This window comes from Mustela nivalis, assembly GCF_964662115.1.
Source record: "Mustela nivalis genome assembly, chromosome: 2".
In the NCBI taxonomy this organism is placed as follows: Eukaryota; Metazoa; Chordata; class Mammalia; order Carnivora; family Mustelidae; genus Mustela; species Mustela nivalis.
In genome coordinates this window covers 184,590,168-184,597,032 of record NC_139021.1, presented here as the reverse complement: position 1 = coordinate 184,597,032, position 6,865 = coordinate 184,590,168, and positions in this window count along the sequence as shown.

Here is a 6,865-nt window from a genome sequence, read left to right as displayed (position 1 = left end):
TCCGGCGGTTCTGTCGGCTCCTCCCGGCCGGACAGCGCGGAGGTGAGCGCGGGCGGAGGGCCCTCGGCGCTGGGGAGGCGCGCGCGGGCGCAGGCGGAGATTGGGGGTTCCGGGGTTTGGTGGCAGGACCCGGGTTTTCAATCCCGCCCCTCCCCTCCGTACCGAAGTGAGACCCTTGGAGCGAGGGAGGGAAAGGTGCCTGGAAGAGAGCGCAGGAAGCAATTAAAACCCCGCCTCTCGGATTAACAACCAAAAATTGATCGAGGTGTCAGGAATACCGCTGATTTATGAAAGGTGCTTACTTCTCCGGTGTGGAGCATTTTATGTTCTCCAGGTGAAACCGAGTTCACCAGCTCCGGCGTAGATTGATGTTTTAATAAAAATAAATAAAGGGGAAAACTCGCCGGGTCTTCGGGGACGTCAAGTCTCAGACCGCAGAGTTAGACTAACAAATCACGCCGCGTTATCTGCGCGCTCCGGGGGCTCCGGGCCGCCTCCAAGTCCGAGGCGGGAGGGCGCCTCCATCTCGGAAGTTTTAACGCAAAGTTGGGTCGCAGCGGCGCCTCGTGAGCGGCACGGCGCGGGGAGCGTCGCGCGATCGCGGTGAGTGGCGGGCCCGGCGGAGCGGGCGCGGCGCGGGCGCGGGGCGAGCGGGCGGCGCGGGCGGAGGAGCGGCCCCGGCGGGCGAGCGGGAGGCGGCGGCGCCGGCAGCCGCGCGGCGCCCGTAGATGGCGCCCTGGCCCCACGCTAGGCTCGGGAGCCGCCGGCGCCGGGCGCGCGCGGGCGGGGGAGCCGGCGGGGGCGCGGGGCGGGCGCGGGGCGCGGGGCTCCGCACTCGCAGTGGACGTGGGCCAGGGCCGCGCGGCTCGGCAGGAAGGGAGTTAAGCTTATGCTGGCCTTTTACGTGTAAGGCCAGGGCAGCGTGTGGGGGGGCGGGCGGGGGTCCGTGAGCCCGGGGCGTCGGTGCGAGCCGAGGGGCTTCTCAGACAGACCCCGGCCCGGCCGCGGCGCGCCTGGCGGCGACCGCGCACCCCAGCCCTCGCTGTCCCGGCGCGCGGCCCAGGCAGGGCCCTGGCGCGCAGACACGCGTGGGCGCGGGCGAGGGTCCGTTGAGCGGCGGCAAGGACCGCAAGTTCAGAGCCGCCCACAGATCACCCCCGGGGGCGGCCGGGACGGCCGGGAGGCCGCCCCCGCCCCGCGCAGGGTGCAGGGCCCGCGCCCGCGCCGGCTCCACCGCCTCGGCTGCCGGCGCGCTCGGCTTTGCCATGTAAATTTCAGCGGGACAAATTGCTTATTAATAGTCTAGGAGAGAAGCGGGTTTCTTTCTTTCTTCTTTTCTTTATCTGTTTTTATTTCTGCATGGCCCCTAGCTATGCCCTGGGCAGCCTCGCCGCCCAGCAGTTTTCTCTTCATTTCAATATCCTAAAGAAAATGCAAATTTCCAGTGTGGCCTTTTTAAAAAGTTAAATTAGCAACAGCTTTAAGTGACTCCATTAGTATGGAAAACATACACATGCTTAATGTGGGAATAGCTTCCTTTTAACAGGGCTCGTTCTGGGCTGTAAATCTAGCAGACCCTCGGATTGGTAAAGAATCACGTCGCGACCAAGTGTGTCACCAAAGGCGCACCCGTCGCATGGCCTGCGCCCGGCTTACCGGGAGGGGCCGTCCCGCCGCCACGCGCCGCCTGATACCGTCCGCCAGCTTGGATCCCTTAGAAGCTCCGAGAACGAGGGTGAAAGGGTTTGTGTCGGCGGAAAGGGAGGAGGGTTTGACACATTTCTGACCAAGGGTAGTGAGCTCTCCCGTCCCTCCCAGCCTCGTGGCCACGGTCCCTACAGCTGAGATAATTACCCTGGCGGACTGACCAGGCTAGGCAGCTGTCACCACCAACCCATTTTTGCGCACAGGAACGGATGTGTACGCACCCCGTTAAGGAGGAGGGGGTGAGTGGCCCTGCAGAGGACGACGTCAATCCCCTGCCAATCCGCCCACCCCACCCCCTTGGCTCTCTACCACCTCAACTCCTTTGCAGTTTTGGCAAACCCGTTTCAAGCCAGAACGTCATTGGCAAAGTTTGGGGCTCCGTGAGCTTTCAGATGAGGGTGCTTCCTTCTTGCCTAGGGTCTGGTTATCCCCTCCTTTACTTTTGAGCCGGTGGCAGGGCACTCGGCCCCCTCCCAGGAAAGAGTTAAGATTTATGGTGTGCTGGAGAGGTCTTGTTAGGATGTAATCTGCATTTTTTAACTACTGCGTAATAAAAAGTGAGAAGTTTTGAGACACCTTTCTTGATTATACCTTTGGCGACACTTTAGGTTTTACATTTAATTTGCATTTTGTTCTTAGTGAATATTGAAGTCTTGAGTGGAAGATTGAATTTTATTAGGACATCTGGACTGACAATATCAAATCAGACACCAGTGTCCCAAAGCATGCTAAAATTTCAGAGTTAATTAGAATGCAGTGTGTTTAATTAAAGCCAATTATAATATTTGAAATTATCTGATCGATCCGTGTTTCTACGTTTTGGGTCTGTTTAGGTGTTGATTGGCGCACTCCGTGCACTGTTCGATCTAGAAACTACTCAGGGGAAAGTTTGCTTTGTAAACTGGCGGGGGCGGGTCCGCGTACCAGGCGCTGACTCTGGTGCGTGCGCCCGACTGCCTTAGGGCGCCGCTGAACGCAGCTCCGGAACTCCAGTTCATTGTGAAACCGCTGCACCTTTTTGGGTCCGAGGGACCCCGCCACGCACCAGCTGTCTTTCCTAGCTCAGGTGCTCCTCTCAAGCTTTTGGCGGAGAGGCAGTCTGTAAGGTTGCAAGGTGCGTTGGTAGAAGCCCAGCTTGCAGAATGCAAGGGTTTGATTTGGGATTCTCGCTGTGGCTGAAGAGCCCCCAGGGCAGATTCAGAATGGTGGGGTCAGCCAAAGTGACCGAAGGAACCAGAGAAAAGTCAGGACAAGGAGACAGTAATTGTTTCCTTTCTAATTTCTCAGGCAGCAGGAACCGAGGAGCGCCCCGGCATTTCCCGCCCAGCTAGGAGAGCCCTGGGTTTTCCAGGGTCGAGAGAATTCCGGGTCGCCACCGCTTGTCCCCCCAGGAGCCGGGCCCTTGGAGCGCACGCTTCTCGCCAGCAAGGGCGTGGGCGCAGCGCTCAACGCCCTGGCCTTGTTGTGGGTGCCGGGCTCGGCCTGGATTTTGCAGACACATGTGGGCGGCAGTCAGGACCGGGCGTTGGGTGGGTGTTTCTTCGCGCTTCTGGGGTCAGGGGGTCAGCGGGGCCTAGGTGCGCAGGATGCGCAGGGCGCGTCGGAGTCGCGGCGCAGCTGGTAGGCCGGGCAGGGAGCCTCGGCAGCCACCTGCCCTGGGGTAGGTGGAAGCCTCGGCGGCTTGGCTCTGGGCTGCCCGCCACACTGCTCTCCCCACCCCAGGAGGCGCTGTTTGTCAAACTTGGCTGCTTAGACAGGAGGCGCCTGCATGTTCCAGCTTGCAGAATTGAGCCTTTTTCGGTACTGAGGAGTCGGGCTTCACCAACCTTAACCTTACAGGATGACGGGTTTGGGGTGGGGTGGAGGGTGATGCAGAGAATCGGGGACTGACACCCTTCAGTGTTCACTTTTTACCTGTGACTCCAGCCAGGCCTCCCCCAGCCCTTCTAGCAGAGGCGAGAGGAGCCCGCTGAGGCGCCCGGGTGTCCTGGGCGAGGTGCCCAGTTCCTTGCCTCTGAGGGCAGGCGGGACCCACGACCTGGCTCGGATTCAGTTCTCCACATGACTCCTGAGGGCCCCGTGGCTTCCTTCCTGCCCGGAGATGGTGAAGGCATGCTCTCTGGCCCTGGAAAACCCACCCGAACCTGGCCTGGCCCTCTTTGTGCCCAGTTTAATAGGTTGGGGTGGCCTGAGACCGCAGCCCTTGCCTCCCCAGCCTCTCACAGCCCCGGGGTGAGCGTGACCCCACAGCGCAAGTCTGAGCCCTGGATGCTCTCAGGGGCCCACAATACAGTGACTCGCGGTGGCCAGGGTTTGCCCGTGTGTGACTGTTCTACCCTGTCCCACAGTTCACGGGACTTTCTAGGTGTGTCTTGCTGGGATTTCCCTATTCTCTGGCCCTTCTGGCCCTGTGGCCTCCTTCCCGCTGGGACCCAAGGTCTGTTTGACTCTCCCAATTTTGGGTTCATTCTCAGGCCGGTGCCGGTGCTCTGTGCAGGGTCCTAAGCAGGAGCGGAAGGAGGGTGGAGGGCCGGTGGCCGGTGCCGGCTGAGCGTGACCTCCAGGCGGGGAGGCCGTGTGGGCGGCCGTGCTGGCAGTTCGGCACTGGCCTCAGGAACCCGAACTGGGGGCCTTGGGCGCCCCTGGCTTCTCACCCTTTCTTGAGGGCCGAGGAGTACGGCAGGCAGCCTTGGGCCTGAGACCACCAGCTCTTCAAGGGCACCGCGCACCGACGCGCCCCCGGATCTCTCAGGGGGCTCAGCTGGCTTCCAGGAACACCCTGCCCGGGCTTCTCAACGCCGGAAATGCAGTTTATTACTCTTTGGAAGGCTGGTAGGGAGGTCGTCTGGCTCCCCGGAGTGGGCCGCAAGTGAGGTGGGGCGTTCACAAAGTACCCTGAACGTCGGGCTGAGGCGGGCTCTGCAGCTGGCCTCACTCCCTGGGACTCTAACTTGGTCCAAGTTTCAGGATGCCTCTGAGACTGGCACCAGCCCGCCGCCGGCTCTCCAGGCCTTGCATCCCGCAGCAGTGGAGGCCCCGGGACTGGGGAGGTACAAGGGGGCGGTTACGTCCGGCACTGGCGGAGCGGCCCCTCGCCTTCCCCGAGTGGGTAGCGGCCGCGGGCGGAGGGGCTTGACGCGCGCGACGGCGGGGCACGGGGCGCTGCACGGCCCGCAGGGAAGCCGGGCTGGGCCTGGGCGCGGACGCTGCCCGGTCGGTCGTACCGCCTGGCTGGGCCTCGGTAGTGCTGCGGGTCAGCGGCCAAGCGCCGCCTCTGCCCCGCGCTCCGCACGCCGCTCCCCGCGAACAGGGCTCCAGGGGCGGCGGGCGCTGTCTCTTTAAGGTCACTGCCTGCTCCGCCACGACGTGGGGAGGACAGCTGGGCACTGGCCATCTGACTGACTCCGGCGTGACATCTGGGAGCCCACTGGTGTGTGGCACGCGAAGCGCTTGATGCCGCTATTTAAATGCAAATGTGAGGGGGCTCATTGAAGCCTCTCCCCGTAAATCCGCACAAAAGGAATACTTCCCACCCTCCGAGGAGGAGGAGGCGGCGGCGGAGAGGCGGCGGCGGCGCAAGGGCCACCCGTGCAAATCGCGTTGAGCGCGGGGCCCTGAGCGGTCGCCGCCGCCGTCGCGGCCCGCGGGGTTCCCGACGAAGGTCAGGCCCCGCCCGGACCGGCCCCTGGGCGTCTGTCTGGCCCCTGGGAGCGCTATGTGAACCGAGGCTGGACGAGCGGCCGGGCCTGCCTAACTTCCAAAGTGTCAGCCTGTCTCTCTGCTTCTCCGCCCCTCCTCCCCACTCCCCACCCCCATGGTTCCCCTTCCTGGGCGTTTAGCTCCCCTAGTTCCCGAGAAACGGAGAGAGGCGGGGGCCCACTCCAGAGGGAGGAGGCCGGCGCAGGGCTGAGCTCCAGCGTCTCTCAGGGCATCCAGGAATTACCCTGCAGGCCCCCTCTTCCTCCCCAGCCTGGGTGCTCAGTCCGTTGCTCCTCTCCGCTGCTGCTCCCCCTGCTTTAAAGCGAAAATCTAGGGTAGGGTGAGGTGGGGGGGGGGGGTAAGGGGCTGCCTTTCCAGGAGGCTCCCCAGCAGGCCCGGGTGGAGACCCAGCCCGGTCGGGCAGTCCTTGTGCCCACAGCTCGGAGCCAGAAGTGGAGTGACAAAAAAGATAAAGTTGGTGAATGATAAAGACCGTATTTTCCACGCTTTGGGTGCGGGACCAGATGATCTAGAAAATGAGCTGAAATGGATTCAGCCTCCGAGCCTGTTGTGAGAGCAGCTGATTCCCCCATTTCGGGCCAGATGGCTGCTGAACACAGATTTGCATTCATTTTCGCTTAATATCGTCCAAAATAGTGGGGCAGCTGCATTTGTTGTCAAAAAGGTTTAAAACCCCTTTTCTTTCTGGGGCAGGATCGTTACCTTATGTGATGGGCTTATACAACTTCTTTCCCCTCTTTAGTCAACAGTATCAGATTTAGAAGGATTTGTTTTTAAACCTTCTAATTTGGTAATCAGATTTAAATCGCCTTGGCGCGTGTAATCTGAATTAAAGATACTGTAAATGATTTTAAGCATGATACTTTCGTTAGTGCAAGGAAGGGGCACCTCCAAGGCGGGCTGGGCATTTTAGGAAGTGTGCTACAAAGGAAGCATTGTTTCCTATTTCCAACTTCATCTTTCCCGAAAAGGCACTTTGCATATTCTGACAATAGCGCTTGCCTGGCCGCTGGCCCTTCGTGAGCCCCCGAAGCAGCTAAACGCGCAGAGACAAAGCAATTTCTCAACCCCACCCTACACCTATGGCTAACTTTATTTTGCATCCTCCGTCCACGAAGAAAGTGTTCCTTTCCCCACTCAGTCTGAGGTGGGTGGAAAGCTCTGGGCTTATTAGGAATACAGAAATTTTCTTTTAATTTATCGTGAATAGTTTCCATACACTTTGATTTAAGGTTATTAACATTCTATAGACAGTGGCATCTTTAATATGTGGCGATCGCTTCTAAAGACTAATCTCATTACCCTCAAATAGTCATAAAATATGATTTTATTATACTTACGTATTTAATTAGACGGCCGGCACCGTAATGGATTTTGAGATGGGACTGGCGCAACAGCTTTGATAATTCACTTATCTTTGGCAATAGTCATTAACCCC